General features: G+C 52.3%; 1 long non-coding RNA gene across 1 annotated transcript; it reads right to left on the bottom strand.

Annotated features, from left to right (window-relative positions):
- Window positions 1-6,281: 6,281 nt before the first annotated feature.
- Window positions 6,282-10,137, bottom strand: LOC137150872 (uncharacterized). The gene is made up of 3 exons (XR_010919105.1): window positions 10,007-10,137; window positions 6,729-6,886; window positions 6,282-6,368 (listed from the first exon to the last, which is right to left on the bottom strand). It is a non-coding gene; the product is annotated as an uncharacterized lncRNA (long non-coding RNA).
- Between the last annotated feature and the right edge of the window lie 7,117 nt (window positions 10,138-17,254).

Genomic DNA, 17,254 nt, shown 5'->3' with positions numbered 1-17,254 from the left:
CGGGGTGGTGGGGCGCATCAGGGTTAGGGCCATGGCTGAAGCTAAGCAAGTGTGGAGCAGGAGGACTGTCCCATGGAAGTCAAAGGAGAGAGAGGGAGCCGGAGTGTGATGAAGGGCCCAAGACTCAAAGGTGTAGTGGTATAAAAAGAAGTGGGGAACCTAACCTAACCTAACCTCCATACTTCCCCAAAGAGACATGAATAAACACCACGTGTGCCCTGAACTACCCTGCTGAAAGGGCTGGATTTGCAAGAGCAAACCTCATTACCTCCTGGAACGCAGCAAAACTAGCAAGGTGCTGGGTGGCAGCTGGGGAAGGGGGTGAAGCTGAGGGGTGTCTAGGGCAGCTGGGGATCTGTGGAGCATGTGCAGACGCCTAGCTCCCTCCTCCCGTTTGCCCAGGTAGGATTGGGGAATGGGAGGTTCAGACCTGTTACCCCCCACAGGGAGGGTCGGCTGCTGCCTCCCCCCACCCCACTTATCCTGGGCAGAGATTGGGAGCAGGCTGTTCAAGGCGCCGGCAGCTCCGGGTCCTGAGGAGCCTCACAGGCTCAGGCCGGTGGGGAAGGCAACAGTGACCTCAGTGGATGCAGAGTCACCAAATCCCAACAGCTGCTTCCAATTAGCAAATAGCTCAGTGCAAGGGGCTGGTGTGGCTGGTCCAAGCCCAGCCTGTGTAATGTGAGCCAGGCTGCCTCTCTCGCTCACTCCCCTCCCTTCCCAGCTCTGAGCTCCCTATAAAACAAATGGCAGCCTCTCAGCCACCCTGCAGAAAGCCATTAGCATCCACGCCCCTGCCACTCCAGACCAGGACTGCAGACCACAGAGCTGGAGGAGTGCAGAGGGAAAGGGGCAGAGAAGATAATGGGGCTTTAGCAAGGTTTGTATTCTGGACTGAAACGCACTAGGTTCCCCGCAGCAGCAGCACCTCCAGCTTCACTCATGTTCTGGGGCTACAATACCTCCACACAGGTCTGGAACATCAGGGACACTAGGGGAATCTAGGCCCAGGGGCAGGAAAAGGGGGCTATTAGCGAGCCGAGGAAGAAAACATTGGGAAAAGGGAGAGCACATCCAATTGTCTGTCCACCTACAGAATTCCCTGTCTCCTTGTGTCTAGAGATACATCTACACTGGAGCTGGCAGCACAATTTCCAGCTTGGGTGGACATACCTGCACTCGCTCCGATTCAGCTAGCATGCGAAAACTCCCGATGGCTAACTCCCGATGATGTATGCAGGATTTTGAGCAGGACCTGGCTTCAGATGCCTAGCCCATGCAGCTGCTTGCACCATCACTGCACCACTTCTAGCTGGATTAGACCTATGGGGGGTATGTCTGCCAGAACTGGATATTACACCCCCCCAGCTCCAGTATGGACGTACCCAAAGTGTCACCTACTAGGAATGGGGAATATGGCACCACTGAACCCCACAGGAGGATGGCGAAAGGGGTGGCACACAGGGCATGACCATGCAACAAAGATGGCTGCTGTCCACAATGCAAATAGCCCTAACGCACATGCTGGTGCCACAGAGAGAAGCTCACAATAGCAGTCCCTACCTGTGTAACAGTATTACTGAACACTGGTGACCCCAGTGCAGGGGGTGACCCTTTTGCTGATGCCCCCCAACAATGGATGTGCACTGGTTGCGCATTGACTGTTACCCTAAAACAACCTCCTCTTCTCTGTTCTGCAGGCAGGCACCCCTACACCCACAACGGCAAACTCTTAGTCTTCAAAGCCGGACAAAGCCCATCAATGATTGACAGTCATTCTGCCTTCCAACCCCCACCCGGCTCCCCCACAGTCTGCACCCCGACTCCCTCTCCAGTGTTCCCTCTTCGAACCCCTACTGGGCTCCCACAGGCCTGCAGCCCCCAACTCCTACCATCACTGTACACGCTGGTGTCCCCATCCCCCATTCCCTTACTAGCAGTAGGACTGCAAATGCCTTGAGTAAAGGCTGGCCCTTGACCAGCCAGATAATCACCCACCCGCACTCCAGCCCCTCTCAGAACAAACCCGACCACAGCCTTAACATGCACACAATGCGCTCCCAGCTGTCTGGCTGGGGCGCACACAGAGACAGAGTCTCTGTGTGTGTGTGTGTATGTCTTTCTCTCCCTCTCTCTCTCTCACACACACACAGTGTCCCTACATACATACACTCACAGCTGGCTCACGCATGCACACACGCAGAGTGTGTGTGCGTGTGTCTTTCTCTCACACACACAGTTGGCACGCAAACACACACATACAGTGTGAGTGTCTCTCCCACACAATACACTCACAGCTGGCACACACACTTCCAGCTGGCGCAGGCAAGCACACAATACCCTCCCGTCCCAGCTGTTGTGTGCAGAAACACACTCTCTGCACACAACACTCCAAGTGTTGCCTGCAGAGTCCAAGTACCCGCCGGGTGGCCAAAGCAAGACCCTGGGCCCCTCCGAAGCGGAGCGGCGCGGCTACCCCTCCACAGCCCGCTTCAGGCTCCGCACCCCATTGTCTCGCACTGCGAAGCAGAACAAAGCGAGCGGTTTCCCCACAGGAATTTACCGGAGGGGCCGTGTAAACGGGGGCGGGCGGGAATCCCGTTCTTTACCCCCCGCCACCCCCAGCGCGCGGCTGGGCTCCGGAGCCGGATACCTGGGCGATGGCGCTGAGGGATGCGGAGCAGAGGCAGAGGCAGAGGCAGGGACGGAATGGGGGAGGGGTTGCGGGGACGCGGCTGGGGCCCGGGGCAGCAATTCGGGAGCCTGCTCCAGTCCCCAGGGAGCAGAGCACAGAGCGGCCGTCCCCGCTGTGTCTGGGCGCAGCCCCCCGCAGCAGCGCTGAGCCGGGCGGGGTGGAACAAGAGGCTCGGGGGCGGAGCGGGGCTGCGGGCTCTGAGGGGTGCGGGGACGTAGGCGCAGGGTCGGGGGAGCTGGGGGGGCGGGGCGGGAGATGGGGCGCAGGGTCGGGGGAGCCGGGGAATCCAGGGGGGAGGTGCGCCGGGACGTGGGGCGGTAGGTGTCGGGGAGCCGGGGGGGCGGGGCGGGAGATGGGGCGGGGTCGGCGGGGTCGGGGGCGGTAGCCGGGGGGGGGCGGGGCGGGAGATGGGGAGCCGGGGGAGGGGGAATCCAGGGGGGAGGTGCGCCGGGACGTGGGGCGGTAGGTGTCGGGGAGCCGGGGGGGCTGCGGGGAGGTAGGCGCAGGATCGGGTGAGCCGGGGGGGGGGCGGGGCGGGAGATGGGGCGCAGGGTCCGGGGAGCCCGGGTCCGGCCCCAGCGCTCAGCACTTACACCCGTCCGGCTCCGCTGCGCTGCGCTGCGCGGTCACAGCCCTGCAGCGCGCCCTGCGCCGCGCCCCGGGGGAGCCGGGCACCGACTCCCCATCGCGGCTGCCCGAGCGAGCGAGCGAGCGAGCGCCGGGGCCCGCTGCCTGGATCGCTGCCTCCGCCCCCGGGCTCCGCAGGCTGCTCGGGAGCCGGGGCCGCAGGCTCCACACTGGGCTGGGAGAGCAGGCTCCGCTCCTGCTGCAACCCGATCCGCTGCCCCCTTCGCTTCCCTCCCCTCCCCTCCGCTCCGCTCCCCTCCCCCGCTCGCTGCTCACCGCCCCGCGCCCTCCCTTCTTTCCATCCCCCTCCCCAGCCCCACTCCCCCGGCCGCGCGATTCATCCCGCCGCCGGGAGCGAGTCCAGGGCAAACAGGGACCCGCGCGCAGCTGGACTGGGGGCTGCCGCCGCCGGGGTGGGGGTGTGGGAGAGGGAGGGGCGAGGGGGGACGGGAGCAGGGAGGGGCCGGGGATCAGAGAAGGGACAGGGAGGGGAGGGGGCGAGGATAATTGGGGGAGGGGAAGAGAAGGGACAGGGAGGGGGTGGGCCAGTGATGGGGGGCATGGAGGGGACAGACCGGAGAAGGGATAGTGACTGGAGGGGGACAGGATGCAGAGAAGGGCTAGTGAGGGGAGGTAGATGGGGCAGGGCTGGGGGGGGGGGGGGCAGAGAAGGCTAGTGAGGGGAGGTGATGGGGCAGGGCTGGAGATGGGGCAGGGAGAAGGGCTGGAGGGGGCAGGATGCAGAGAGAGGGCTAGTGAGGGGAGGTAGATGGGGGCAGGGCTGGAGGGGGCAGGATGCAGAGAAGGGCTAGTGAGGGGAGGTAGATGGGGGCAGGGCTGGAGGGGGAGCAGAGAAGGGCTAGTGAGGGGAGGGATGGGGAGAAGGTGTATTGGGAGCAGGCTGTGCTGAGAGGGGCAGAGCCCACCCCTCCCCCTTATAAAATGCCCTTTTTCTGAGCATTGCCCTTGGGATCTGAGACTCCTGCAGCCTACAAACGCCTGGGCCACTCTCAGAGCTTCTGGCCCCTTCACCTGTGGCCTGTTCCCATCCCTACAGCTGTGAAGGCCCTTGTGGGGGAAGGGAAGGGAAGGGAAGGGAGAGATGGGGAATTACCTGCTGCATATGGCCCAGCATGGGTTTAACTTGGATCTCTTGATTCCTGGCCCTGGGCGACTGCTGCTGGCATTATGGCCCATTCGCGCGGCCTCAGCCCAAGGTGGGTGCTCAGTACAGACAGAGGCTGCGGACTTGTGCAGTCTGACTGGACCGTGGCCTGGCTGGGCCAGGTGCCCTTCACAGTCTTGAAAGAGAGTCAGAGCTGGGAACCCGAAGTGACTTTCCCTGCTCTAGCTGGTTGCCCCTGTGCATCATTCTTCTGTACTCTACTAGGGCACTGTGAGCCTGTTAACACTACAGCAGAGAAAAGGGTCCTGCATGTTGTACGGGACTTTCAGAGGGGACTGGACAAAGTCCCCCCAGAAGGTCCTGCAGACACTGAAGGGCCTTGGGGGACAGGCCAGAGCAGAAACTGGCTAAGTCAAAACTGAGGAGTGGAATCCACAGGCCATTTTCCTCAGGGCAGAAGATGCACAGTGGGGCCACCAGGCTCCAGGCTAGGTCTCGTGTATGTACGTAAATAAATGACCTGGAAACGGGCGAGCAGGGGGAAGGACACCTCAGTTATTTAGGACCAGAGCGGCCTGTGAGGAACTTCTGAGGGACCCAACGCAGCCAAGGGAAGGGCAGGCGGGGTGGAATTCAATCGTGAGTAAAGCACAGTAATGCATGGCAGGGGGAAGCAACAGGGGACTGTGGTACCCCTCACGCCCTGCCCCCCCAGCAAGGCTCTGGTGGGGCTCTGCTGCCCCACATGCCCTGCCCCATGGCAAGGCTCTCTGGGGGCTGTGGTGCCCCTGACATCCTGCCCCCCCCCCATGGCACGTGGAAGGGGATGTGCTGCCCCTGATGTCCTGCCCCCTGGCAGAGGTCTGGGGGGAGGAGGGGCTGCACTGCCCCTCACATCCTGCCCCCTGGCAGGGCACTAGGGGAACTACGCTGCCCCTCATACTCTGCCTCCCAGCAGGGCTCAGGGGAGCTGTGCCGTCCCTCATATCCTGTATCCTTGGCAGGGAACTGGGGGAATTTGGTGCCCCTCACACCCAGCCTCCCAGCAGGGAACTCGGGGGGCTCCACTGCCCCTGACAATCTGCCCCCCATCAGGACTCTGGAGAGGCTGCGCTGTCCCTCATGTCCTGCCGCCCAGCAGGGTACGGGGGAGGGTGCTGTGCTGGCCCTCACATCTCGTTCCTCAGCAGGGCACTGGGGGAACTGCTTTGCCACTCATATTCTGCCCCCTGGCAGGACTCCAGGGGGCTGCGCAGCCCCTCAGCCCTACTCCCCGGCAAGGCTCGGGGGGGGGTGGAGGTGGGCTGAGCTGCCCCTGACATCCTGCCCCCCGGCAGATCATTGGGGGGGCTGCGCTGCCCCTCATGTCCTGTATCCTTGGCAAGGAACTGGGGTGGTGTGCTGCCCCTCACAAGCTGCCCCCCAGCAGGACTCTGGTGAGGCTGCACTGTCCCTCACCTCCTGCTGCCCAGCAGGTACTGTGGGGGGGGCTCCGTGGCCCTCACAAACTGCCCCCTGGCAAGGCACTGGTGGGGCTGCACTGCCCCTCATGTCCTGCCTCCTGGCAGGGTGGGGTGGCTGCCAAGCCCCTCACACCAGCCCCCTCAGAGCATGGGGGGTGCTATTCTGCACCTTATACATCACCCCCCAGCAGGGCACTGTGGCGGGGTGCCATGCTGCCCCTCACCCTCTGGGGGGGAAGGGCCTGGCCTGTTACTGTTTCCTGGTAGATGGATTTTGAGACCTGAATCAGGTTTGGTGTAATCAGGAAGTGGTCCTAGCTGAGTCCCTCAGCTGTCAGGCTCCTGCCCACACTCACCTCTTAGGCTGGGGTCCTGGCTGGTGAAGTCACAAACAGGAAATCCCTCCAGGATGTTCTTGGGCCCCGATTCCCGGATGTTCTGAGCCATCAGCAGCTTCCTGCATCCAGATGGAAGGTTAAAAATAAGTGAAGAAGTCAGGCACCTGTTAGTCTTGTGAGAGTCCAGGAGCTACAGGGAGAGGGGGCAGCATTCTCCTTGATGGGAATCAACTATCTGGGGAGAAGCATTGTTACCCAGTGAGACTACCTCTGCAGTAGGGTCACACCATTTCACTAGGTCAGGTCTAAAATGATGTCCTGACAGTGGCCCAAACCCTGCATATGCCTGGGTGATGGGAACTACTTCCTTGGCTTTGGAGACCCTTTCTTGTGGCCAAAGGAGAAGCTATGTTGCGCATTGCTGCTAGGACAGGGTTCTGACATGGCACTCCAAAGGTTAGTGCAGACATGGAGCCAACCTCGTCTCTCTCTCTCTCCTCTGCTGGCCTTGATGAATGAACACACAGGGTTCCTGATGTTGGGTTCCCATCCTTCAGTTTTTGGTCAGAACCATACTGGAGCACTGAGCGTGGGCCCATCCTTGGGCTGTGTGCAGTTGGCTGCATGCTGCTGGCTGCTGCAGGGGCGGGGAGAGGTGGAGGAGGATATGGTTTCTGTTAATTTGTTTACAAGAATGTTTACAATCATGGAAACGCTGTGCGACTCTGACAGACCCTGTGGAGACAGCTGGATTGAACAACAGCATCTGCTCACCCTGAGGGTCCATTGCCCCTGCCTCCCAGACCTGCCCCTTCTCTTACATTGTCATCTAGTCCTTCTCCTGGAGCCCACGACAGGATTGATCCCTATGCTCTAGTTCGCAGGACTCTCCCCTGTCCAGTCCTAAATGTTTTGAGCACAGGGGCTTCCACCCCATCCTCTGGAAGACAATTCCCCTGCCTAATCTCTTACTCAGCAGATAATGTGACCAGCCACTGTGTCTCCACAGACTGGGGTGGCCATGATGGCCCCATTAATTCTGGCTCCCCTATCCCAGCCCTCAGTTCCCACCTACCAACTCTGCCAAGGCTCCTCAATGCCAATGAGCAGCCTCCTGGGCTCCCCAACAAAGTTCACTTGCTATTATTAGTGTCACGGTACCACCTAGAGGCCAAAGTACCATTGTGCTAGGCGCTGTACAAACATAACAATAAGACAGTTCCTGCCCCAAACAGGTTACAATCTAAGGTCATGACAAGAGACAACAGGTGGGTATAACAAACAGACGGGAAGCACCAGGCAACAGTGAGACAATGGTGGTGATCAGGAGTGGTATATGTTCACAACACACGAGATGCCTGACCATCGTTAAATGTTTTGTGAACACCACAGTACAAGTGGGTCTTAAGGAAAGATTTAAAGGAGGATAATGTAGTGGCCTTGTGGATTATTACAGCAAGCTACTTCCATGCATAGGAGATGGCACAGGAGAATACACAATGCCGCCAGTTGGAAGATTTGACAAATGTAACAGACTTCTGTAAGGCATGAGATCACACAACATTCTGATTAAAAAATTAGTTTTATACAATATGTTTGTAGACCATATTTAAAGGATTTAAAATTGATTAATTGTTATTCAGTATCTTTATCACTGCTCAGAAAGTAAAATCATTACACAGGGGCATTCTGCGCAGAAGAAGAGAGGTGATATTACCTCTGTAGACTGCTTTTGGTCAAACCATAACTGGACAGTGGCCAGGTCTGGGGGGGTCCACATTTTACAAATTGGAAAAGGCCAAAAGAAGAACCATGCCAATGATTCCAGGTTTGGAAAAGCTGCACAGTGAGATCAGGCTATTTAGTTTAACAAGGAAAAGTTAAGCAGTGAATTGATCATGTGGGAATACCTATGTGGGAAGAAGATTTCTGATAGCAGACAGCTCTGTAATTTCACAGACATAGGCAGAATTAAATCCAATGGCGTGAAGTCAGGGCAAGAACTATTCCGACAGGAAGTAAGAGGCAACTGTATAACAGGTAAGGGAATGAATCATTAAACCAGCTCACCCAGGGACGTGGTGGAGTCCGGCATCTCTTTCTAAAAGATCTGCTCTAGCTCAGTCAGAAGTTGTTGGGCTGGGTGACCTGTTCTGGCTTGTGTTATTCAGATGGCCAGACTAGATCACAATGGTCCCTTCTGGCATTAAAACCAATTAATCTCTTTATCTGTGAATCCTACTATGAAGGATCTGCTGTTATTTGGGATTCTCCCAATTAGACTGCTGACCTGTGTCAAACTGTGAGGTGATTGTTGTGTTGAGAAAAGGGAGTAAGGAGGAAACCAACAAACACATTTTAATATGGGAGCCAAGACAGGATTGAAACCTGCATTTCTAGTACTATAGTGATTGAAGTGGGCATGCGCCAGCGGGAGAGTTGCAGATGCAGAAAAAAAAATTCAGTCGAGCTGGGTTGCTGAGGGGTGCACTTTAAGGCTATCTTACCAAAGCTGCTGCTCCCAGATAATGATAGACTCCCCCACACTTTTTTCAGACTGTAAGAATATAAGAATGGACATACGAGGTCAGACCAATGGTCCATCCAACCCAGTATCCTGGCTTCCAACAGTGGCCGGTGCCAGATGCTTTAAAGGCCAAAGGGAAAGAACAGAACAGGGCAATCACTGAGTGATCTGTCCCATCGCCCAGTCCCAGTGTTTGGCAGTCAGAGGCCTACGGACACCCAGAGCATGGGGTTGCATTTCTGACCATCTTGGCTAATAGCCATTGGTGGGCCTATCCTTCATTTCAGGCACTGATTTCTAGTGTGTAAAGTCAAGTGACACAAGCTCTTAACCAGCACTCCAGTGTTCTGGTCACAGGTGCTGGAACTAGGGGTGCCCCCGGCTTGAAGTGACTTCCATTATATACAGGGTTTACAGTTTGGTTCAATGGCTTTCAGCACCCCCACTATACACATTGTTCCAGCAACCCTGGAGCTGGATGAAAATGGGTTGGGGTGTACACTCACACATAGGTACACTGAGTGCCAAATGGGCCGGTGCGCACACACCCACACGCAGATATGCACTGTGTGCCAAATAGGTTGGTGCACATACATGTGCATTGGGTGCCAAAAGGGTCAGTGCGCACACACACGTACACTGGGTGCCAAAAGGGTCAGTGCGCACACAAACACACACAGATGTGCACTGGGTCACAGACCTGGGAAATAATGCTTTTAAAATAATGAGGAAGGTTACTTTTGAGATGCATGTTTTTAATACCACCATCCTGATTGGCTACTTTCACCACTTTCCTCACATCCTGGGGAAGAGCAGCCAATCACCAATCAGCACTGCTGGAGGCAGCTGGCAGAGCTCTTCCCCCTCTGCTCAGTCTCAAGCCCTCACCATTCTCAAAGGAGGGGAGGAGAGGGGAGAGCAGAAAGGCTCCAGCCACTCAGAGCTGCTCCACTCTCTCGTCCCACTCCGCTATTGTGAACAACAGGGCGGCTCCTCTGCTCTGTCCCCCTCACTCCCGCATTCCTCCTTGCAGCATTATGCCTGGGAAGGACAGAGGGGAACGCAAATCCCCTGGAGCTGCAGGAGGAATGCAGGGGAGGCTGGAGGGAAGGCAAGAACTGATGTGAGGGCAGAGGGCACAATTGATTTCGGAATTGATCGCTAGGTAGGGGAGATGGGCGGATGTGAGAGTGATAATAGACACCCCCCCACACTTGTTTTTCAACTCACTTTAAGCACCGTCCTTAACTCCTAACTCTTCTTAGTCCCTGTCCTGGCTGCCTCGTCTAACCTTCTCCTCTGCCGTCTTTTCATCCATGTTCCTGCAGCACAGCCACCTCACTCGGCAGGGGCGACTCTGGCAGTGATGTGCTGAACATCTCATTCTGGTAGGTGCCTTTTAGAAAGCTGCTCACTGAGGCCTGGACTTCCTCCCCGGTAGCAGTCAGTCTCCGTCTGTTCCCCTGGAAATCAGCTGGGAGGAAGTGATAGGGGGAGGTGGTTTCTGAAATGCTGTGGATTGTGATTACAGAGGTCCTCTCAAACTTCATCGGGGGTGGGGAGAGCAGGAACTGTTGCCTGGGGGACTCAGGTTATTTTGGTGCAAGTCGAACATGTGCCTTTGATCAACGCTGCTCATGGACGGATGCAAACCTGACGGCGAGGGGCTTGTTGGTGTTTTGTAAAGGGAAGCAAACAATCTGGGGAATGTCCCTTCCCAAGGAACATGCCGTTTGCTTTGGAGGATCCGGTGCTTTCTAAACATAGAGACGGGATTATTTCAGAATGGAAATTGTTTGTTCAGGAAGGAAAGGCTCTGAGATCAGCAGCGTTGAGACTCACCCACATGCTGTCGACTTCAGCAGACCTCTCCAGCCTGGAGCAGGGAGCCAGAGTGTGGAGACTGCAGGGATGAGGAAAATCCCCAGGCATTATCCATCAGTGCCTGAATTTGTCCTCACTCAGTAGCCTTCGCTCAGTTCTGCTAGCATTTAGGGACAGGTTTCTGAAGCAGACACATTTGTGAGGACTGGTGATTCCTTCTAGGAGGAGGGGGAAAAAAAAACCCCAAACCCTGGATCATAAGGCTCCTCTTGGCTTTAAATCACAGACAACTGAGTTCTATCTACCACGCTTCATGCATGCTGAGTACTAGATCCCATTGAATACCTCCAGCAGGCACCCCACCCCACCTCACAACAGGCACTTGAACAAATGATACCAGTCAACATAGTAACACTACACACGCACACTGCCACAAACACACTACACTCTAGCAATACCACCGAGAGACTGAGTGGGCGCGCACTCCCCCTGCCCCTCCGCCGAATAACCTGGCATGAAATAGCTCCATCTAGTGGTAATTTTTATTTACACAGTTTACAAAGTAATTAATTACTATTATGATTATTTATTATCTGTACTATGATAGCACCTAGGAGGCCCAGTCACAGACCAGGACCCCATTGGGCTAAACTTATTGTTAAATTTTAATTCATTACAACAGACAAAAACACTTGTTAATATGTGGTCAAAGTTGTTGTGATGCCTGTAACATATAGTTTAGTGATCCAAGCTCTGCTGCTAAACCATGGGTAAATAGCTGAACCCATTCACAGCCCCCCAAAGCCCTTAAAGATGCATATGTAAGCCACTCCATTGCATTTTTCAGAATCTCCCATGCTGAATCACAGACCCCTCCCCACCACGAGATCAGATACAGCCTCCGGTCCCTGCTCCTCACTTCCCCCATATCTGCCTTCCAGACATGGCTCAGGTGCCTGTCCTTGCCCCCATAACTTCCTTGCCAGAAACATCCCATTCCACACAGTCCCACTGGTAAAGCTGCAGAAGGGTCACATCAGTGAATTCTAGAGATCTGAGCCATGAACCTCATAAGAACGGCCACACTGGGTCAGACCAATGGTCTATCTAGCCCACATCCTCGGTCATACAGTCGCAGCTTCTGGCAGTTAAAGGTTTAGGGACACTCAGAGCATGAGGTTGAGTACCTAACCATGTTGGCTAATGGCCATTAATGGCCCTAATCTCCATGAATTTACCTAATTCTTTCTTGAACCCAGTTATACTTTTGCCCTTTCCAACATCTCCTGTCGATGAGTTCCACAGGTTGACTGTATGTTGTGTGAAGAAGTACTTTGGTTTTAAACCTGCTGTTTATTAATTTCATCAGGTGTTCCAATTCCTGTGTTATGTGAAGAAGTAAAAGTCACTCAGCCCCTCCCATGCAGGATTTTACAGACCTATAGCAGACCCCTGCTTAGTCATCTTTCCCCAACTGAAAAGTCCTAGTCTTTTTAATCCTTCCTTGTTTGGAAACTGTTCCATACCCATAATCATTTTGTTGCTCGTAGCAGGTTCGCGCAAACCCTGTTGTTGGTCAGGTCCTTTGTGCCCACAAACCACGCACAGTCATCAGCTTTGTGCTCCCACCAGTGCTCTTTATTTACAGGCTTCCCCACCACCAACTATATACAGATACAGTCCAAGGCTAGGACCACGCAGCCTCAGCCCCTAATCAGGGCAGCTTGCCTCCCTGGGCAGCTTCACCCTTGTAGGAGGAGCACTCACTCCTTCCCTTGTGGCTCCCCTGCCGCCATGCTCCTGAGCCTTTATAGGACTTGGCTGAGTGAGCCTACCAGCTGCTCCTTGGTAGCCCCGACCCTGCAGGCTCTCCCAGTTCACCCCACTCCCCTCTTAATAAGGGCTCTGGTGGTAGCAGGCTGGCTTAACCCCCAGGGCTCAGCCAGCACCCTGTCACATTGCCATTCTCTGCATCTTTTCCAATTCTAATATATCTTTTTTGCGATGGGGCAACCAGAACTACAAGCAGCATTCAAAGTGCAGGCATCTGATATTTTCTGTCTCATCTGTCCCGTTTCTAATACTCTATTAGCTTTTTCAACTGCCACTGCACACTAAGCAGATGTTTTCAGAGAACTATGCAAGATGACCCCAAGATCTCTTTCTTGAGTGGTAATAGCTAATTTAGATCCCATCATTTCAGTATATACAGTTGAGATCATGTGTTCCAATGTGCATTACTTTTCACTTATCACCATTGAATTTCATCTGCCATTTTGTTGCCCAATCACCCAGTTTTGTGATCCCTTTGCACTTAATTATCTTAAGTAATTTTGGATCAGCTGCAAGTTTCGCTGCCTCACTGTTCATCCCCTTTTCTAGATCATTTATGAATATGCTGAACGGCACAGATCCCAGTCTAGATCCTTGGGGCCCCCCTCTATTTACTTTGTCATTGTGAAAACTTCTTGTTTATTCCTACCCTCCATGACAGAACCCTTATTCCATGGCTTAACTTTGTTTAAGAGCCTATAGTGAAGGATCTTGTCAGATTGTTTCTGAAAGTCCAAATAAACTATATCAACTAGATCACCGTTTTTCACGTGCTTGTTGACACCCTCAAATAATTCTAATTGATTTCCCTTTACAAAAGTCATCTTGACTTTTTCCTACATATTGTGTTCTTCTATGTGTTTTGTTGAAACTATAGTAAAGAAAAGAATTATCAATTTGCCTGGTACTGAAGTTAGGCTTACCAGTCTGTAATTGCCAGGAGAGCTTCTGGAGCCTTTTTTTAAAAATTAGAGACTGATTTAGGCAATAGGGTATATATCACAGTTGGTAATTTTGCCATTTCATATTTGAGTTTCTTCACAATTCACAACTGACATCTGACAAAGTGGGTTACAGCCCACGAAAGCTTATGCCTGCAGAAATTAAATTTGTTAGTCTTTAAAGTGCTACAGGACTCTCGTTGTTTTCACAATTCTTGGGTGAATACCATCTGGTTCTGGTGACTTATTACTGTTTAATTTATCAATTTGTTCTAAAACCTCCTCTATTGACATCTCAATCTGGGACACTACCTCAGATTTTTCACCTAAAAAGAATGGCTCAGATGTGGGATTCTCCCCCACACTCACTACAGAGAAGACTGATGCAGTGAATTCATTTAGCTCAGCTTCACCATGACCCCTTTCCATCACCACAAAACAGCCTTAAAGCCAGTGGCCCTAAGAGCAGGGTGGTGGTTGTGTAACCTTTCTGTCGGGTGGAGTCAGCAGTATCATGGGCTGAGTTCAATATCTCTAGGGCTTCCTCTTAACAACACAAAACAGAACTGGCTTGAGCCCCCAGCTAGTTACCTAAGAAAACTTAACACCACCCCTGAGCGCCTTTAAAAGGCAATATTCCCCCACTTGCAAGCACTGTGAAAGGAAACAAAGCATTAGTCTGGGAAAACACCACACAAACATTCAAAAGCATGTGACCATAAGCAAACCTGATCCCACAGCACATTAGGCAGGATCATTTGCGTCAGTTTCCCACCTTGTGGTGGGAAAGTTCGATGAATGTATGCCCTTTTAACACACCACTATCCACTCCCTCCACTGCACCTACTCACAGTTGGCAGTCTTTGGTTAGTGAAGACCCAGAGTTCAGAGGTGTGTTCACAGGGTTTCATCTCCAACCCCAGAAAAATGTTGAGCAACGTCTCTGTGATCGCTGCACACTCTGCAACTGGTTGTTTGCCACTGCCTCTGCTGCTTTTCTCATCACCTTCCACTCCCAGTACAAGTGCTCTTTGTCCACCTGACTTCTCTAATTTAAACACAGAGCTATGTGGACATACAAAAACCAAACTGAAACACCAAACTATGCACATATTTGCATCCCTGGGAAAGAATGAGGAAAGTGAGTCACAATGCTTAATCACAGAAGTGTAGGACTGGAAGGGACCTCGATAGGTCATCTAGTTCAGTCCCCTGCACTTAAGGTAGGACTATGTAATAACTAGACCATTCCTCACACGTGTTTGTCTAACCTATTCTTATAAACCTCCAGTGACAGAGACTCCACAACCTCCCTAGGCAATATGTTCCAGTGCCCTGTACCTTGTACCCTGACAGTTACAAAGTTTTTCTTAATGTCCACCCTAAACCGCCCTTGCAGCGGTTCAAGCCCATTGATTCTTGTCCTGTCCTCAGAGGTTAATGAGAACAATTTTTCATCCTCCTTTTCTGTACTTGAAAACTGTTATGTCCCCACCCAGTCTTCTCTTCTGCAGACTAAACAAACCCATTTTTTCAATCTTTCCTTATTGGTCATGTTTTCTACAGCTTTACTCATTTTTGTTGCTCTTCACTGGATTTCTCCAATTTGTCCACATCTTTCCTGAAATGTGGCGCCCAGAACTCAACACAATACTCCAGCTGAGGCCTTATCAACACAGAGTAGAGTGGAAGAATGACTACTGGTGTCTTGCTTACAACACTCCTGCTAATACATCCCAGAATGATGCTTGTTTTTTTCTGCAACCACGTCTCCGAATACCAAGCTAGGAGGGATTGCAATGACTTTGGAGGACAGGGGTAAAATTCAAAATGATCTGGACAAACCAAAGAAATGGTCTGACATAAACAGGATGAAATTCAATGAGGACCAATGCAAAATATTCCATTAGGAAGGAACAATCAATTGCACACATATTAAATGGTGAATGACTGCCTAGAAAGGAGTATTGCAGAAAGGGATCTGGGGGTTACAGTGATCACAAGCTAAATATGAGTCAACAGTCTAACACTCTTTCTTACTTTCCTTGACTCCGCTGTCCATACATTTCTCCTTGTATCCGTTGGCTTCCCTTATCAATTTTCTACATTCCTAACTTCTGACTTATAATGATTACTATCAACTTCCCCTTTCTTCCACTTGTTATATAAACAAATATTTTATTTTTTACAGCTGCCTTCACTTCCTCTCTAAATCAGGTTGTTGGTTTTTTGTTTTTTTAAACTAGCACAACTTTTTTCTTCAGTTGTGGGAGAGAGACTTTTTGGGTATCTTGTAAGGTGTTCTTAAATGATTCCCATTTATCTTTCACATTTTTCTGATTAAATTCTTCCTCCTAGCTGATTTGTGTCACAATTGTTTTCAGCTTTGTGAAACTGGCCCTATCAAAGGATATATGGTCTGGACTTTATTCTGTTTTCACATTATGAACGTGACCAAGTCATGATCACTTGTACCTAAGCTACCCTTAACTTTTAGCTCTATGCTCAGTTTCTCTTTATCTGCTAGGACACGGTCTAATAAAAAATTTCCCCATGTTCAGGACTATTTAGAAAGGCTGCACATGCACAAGTTCATCGGGCTGGATGCAGTGCATCTGAGGGTACTGAGGGAGTTGGCTGATGTGATTGCAGAGCCATCGGCCATTATCTTTGAAATCTCATGGCGGTTGGGGGAGGTCCCAGATGACCGGAAAAAGGCAAATATAGGGCCCATTTTCAAAAAAGGGAAGAAGAAGGATTCGGGGAACTACAGACCGGTCAGCCTCACCTCAGTCCCCAGAAAAATCATATAGCAGGTCCTCAAAGAATCCATAGTGAGGCATTTGGAAGAGAGGAAGGTGATCAGGAACAGTCAGCATGATTGCGAACAGAAGGAGTTTGCCTGGGATCTGTCCGAGAGGAGCCCAGGTGAGTGCGACGTGAGGGGAGCTGTGTTGTGTGCTAGAGGGGTGAGTATCTGAGAGACCATTTGTGTGACTGGTGCAAGTTACAGCTGACTGTGTGTGTGATTGTGACTGGTGCAGTTACAGGGACTGTTTGGCAGTTGACCGTGTGTGTGATTGATTGAAAAATGTGAATTGGGAGTGCTTTATTCCAGGTGGGCCTTGAGTGGTTGATTGCAGAGGGAGGCACTGAGGCGGGGCAACTGCTTCGAGTCAGCAGCCTTATAAGCGAACAGAGGAGAGGCAAACAGAAGGAGTTTGCCTGGGAGTTCACCTGGGGGGAGAGCCCACAGCGGGTTTTTGCCTTTCAGACTTTGCTGAGCAGTAAATACAGCGTCTGAAGAGGCTCTCAGAGGAAAGATATGGAAAGTGAGCCATTTGCTGTCTTCACCTGCACTGGATGTGCTATGTTTGTCTTCCTCTCACAGGATAGAGCCGACTTCATCTGTACAAAGTGCAGGCTGGTTTCCATATTGGAAGAGAAGGTTAAAGGACTAGAAACCAAGTATCAACCCTGCGTTGCATTAAAGAAAACGAAGTCTTTCTCGATCGAAGACATGATTTGGTACTGCAGGCACAGTGTGAGGAAAATTCAGAGAAGGCAGTGCAGGTAAACTGAAGAACGGGAAGAAAATTGGCAGCATGTGACCTCCCGAAGAAAGAGAGCCTACATGCCCACCATTCAGATAAAGGTAAGGAATCGTTTTCAGGCTCTCTGCACAGGTACTACAGTGGAGAACGATTTGGAGGACCTTTTGGAGGGAATGGATCAGAAGGAGACCCTGTTGATCAGAAGTCAAGGGATGCATTGTCCTAGGGATGGGGGTTCCACGACCACCACTCCCAAGAGGAAGAGAAGGGTGATGGTGATCGGGGACTCCCTTCTAAGGGGGACGGAGTCATCCATCTGCCGTCCG

Source organism: Emydura macquarii, unplaced genomic scaffold (genome assembly GCF_026122565.2).
Source record: "Emydura macquarii macquarii isolate MOO-44397 ecotype Brisbane River unplaced genomic scaffold, CSIRO-AGI_Emac_v2 contig_1032, whole genome shotgun sequence".
NCBI lineage: Eukaryota > Metazoa > Chordata > Testudines > Chelidae > Emydura > Emydura macquarii.
This window is presented reverse-complemented; position numbering and strand designations above follow the sequence as displayed.